The following is a 2476-nucleotide window of genomic DNA, read 5'->3' on the forward strand; positions in this document are numbered from 1 at the left end:
AAATACGACCCTAAGAATTCTTTTAACTTATTCTCCTATCACCTTAAATATGTGCCCTCCCATTTTGCACTCGGGCCGACTCTTAGAAATTGACATTGACTATTCCCTCTATCCATATCTCGCGAGATTTTACAGACTTCTATCAGGTCATTCCTCAACTTCTGATGCTCCAGGAAAAAAAAATGCCCCAGTCGATTCGGCCTAGGCCAACAATCCAAACCCTGCAACCCTGACAACATCGTCATGAGCATTTTCTGGGCAATTTTATGTTGTATCTTTTACTTTTTACAATGTCAATAACGTTGGACAGCATCAATCGATTTAAAACAGAGAAATCAAATGTTGAATGGCTGCAAATTTCAATGGTGTTCGAAGGACAGTGGGTAGAGCAGTCGGGCACTGTGTTTCTGTAGTGTAGTGGTTATCACATTCGCCTAACACGCGAAAGGTCCCCGGTTCGAAACCGGGCAGAAACACTGGCACACCTTTTATCACTGCCACAGGTTTCTTCATTCCTGTGGACAGGGTTTCCTTGCCTCGCCCTTGTCGTCAGTGAGCCTTTCATTCTGGTCAGCCACCCAAAATTGCAGCTGTCATAACACTACTGCTGTGGACAGGAGGGTAATGCCAAAGCATTGCTTTGGAAAGCTTTGTTAAATTTCTCTCCTTCCTGCTCCTGAATATGGGCCGATTTTGAGAGCACAGGTGCTCAAGCTTTTTATGCGTGCATTTGCTGTGCCCGTACATTTTTCCTGTCATGCAGTCATGTTGCCTTCCTCCCACCCCAAGCCGCACCTCCATCTCCTACCTAATAACCTCATTCCACCTCCTTGGCCTGTCAGTCTTCCCTGGACTGACCTATCCCCTCCCTACCTCCGCATCTATACTCTCCTCTCCACCTATCTTCTTTTCTCTCCATCTTCGGTCCGCCTCCTCCTCTCTCCCTATTTATTCCAGAACCCTCACCCCATCCCCCTCTCTGATGAAGGGTCTAGGCCCGAAACGTCAGCTTGTGTGCTCCTGAGATGCTGCTGGGCCTGCTGTGTTCATTCAGCCTCACATTTTATTGTCTCGTTTAATGTTCTCTTTTAGCTTCTCCTTGTAACTGCGCACATTATCAATTTTAACAGGCATCGGATTCCCCTTCATATCAACAGAATCTGCACAAGGGGTTCTGTCAGACAGTGATTAACAGACCCGAAACTTCTCTGTTCAAAGCTTCAAACAGACCAACTTTCAGTTTTCTACTCTATAAGGTGAGCTTTCCCAACTTTCCAACTTAACATTATTGCTGACATTCCACATACACGGCACCATTCACATGAATCTGTTCAGTGCTGTCTCTCATCACTTCAAATCCCGGCTTCCTGAAGTTTCATGCCCAGGACTGAACGATAATGCAGCTGAAGGATTCATTGAGAGGCGGATTGCATGGGCGAACAACCTGAAACACGTGTTCTCGCTTTGAACAGGTGATTCCTTTTGCCGTGTTCACTGCAATGGTACTTCTGCCCCATCCACACTGCAGGCAATCCGACCTCTTTCAACAAGCTGCTTTGAAGAAAAGCTCCTCGGGCAATATGGCAAAAGGGAAAGGAGAAATCCGGTCTTGATGGGAAGTTGAACCAGGGACCTCTCGCACGTCAATGCCGTAATTGTAACCTCAGTGAGGATCATACCACAAGGCCAGAAAGCCAGCTACACGCTTGCTTACTCAGCGAAAAACCAGCTGAGACGTGCTCAAAGCAAAATACCCCCATGTTCTACGAATTCGAAGCTGCAAACAGTTTCAAGAACATAGATAACAAGGTGTAGAGCTGGATGATCACAGCAGGCCAAGCAGCATCCTGCTCCGGAGATGCTGCTTGGTCTATTGTGTTCATCCAGCTCCACACTTTGTTATCTTGGATTCTCCAGCATCTGCAGTTCCTATTATCTCTGTGTGTAGAGCATGTTCCTTTCATTCTGTCTCGCTGCTCCCAGCCCAGTGATGTTTATCCGTTGAACGGAACTGGGTCTCTCAGATGGTGGAGTGAATTGTTTTCTTCCACTTGGATCACAAAAATATTGAAAGATTCATGGAGATGGATACTGGGTACTTATTTTTTCCTACGTTTCCATGTTTCCAACAACCAACTGATTTTTACCCCTTAAATCTTGTCGTAATCCTCCGGCTTCCTCATGACACGGGATGAGGGAATTCAGTTTTGTGCCAAGATTCCAGAGGCCGGGATTGCTCTGTTTAAAGCAAAGAAGTTTAAATGGAGATGGCGCAAGAGCTTGGATGAAGCAGACAGCAAGAAACACTTTCGAGGGAACTAGAATTTTAGAACATAGAAGATAAAGAGAGAGAGATAGTAGGAACTGTCGATACTGGAGAATCTGAGATAACAGGTTGTAGAACTGGATGAACACAGCAGGACAAGCAGCATGAAAGGAGCAGGAAAGCTAAAGTTTTGCGTCTGGGCCCTTCAGA

The 2476-nt window shown here is 45.9% G+C and overlaps 1 non-coding gene across 1 annotated transcript; it reads left to right on the forward strand.

Moving 5' to 3' along the window:
* Positions 1-403: 403 nt before the first annotated feature.
* Positions 404-476, forward strand: trnav-aac (transfer RNA valine (anticodon AAC)). The gene has a single exon. It is a non-coding gene; the product is annotated as a tRNA-Val (tRNA).
* The last annotated feature ends 2000 nt before the right edge of the window (positions 477-2476 follow it).

The sequence above is a fragment of the Stegostoma tigrinum genome, chromosome 8 (assembly GCF_030684315.1).
Source record: "Stegostoma tigrinum isolate sSteTig4 chromosome 8, sSteTig4.hap1, whole genome shotgun sequence".
Lineage (NCBI taxonomy): Eukaryota > Metazoa > Chordata > Chondrichthyes > Orectolobiformes > Stegostomatidae > Stegostoma > Stegostoma tigrinum.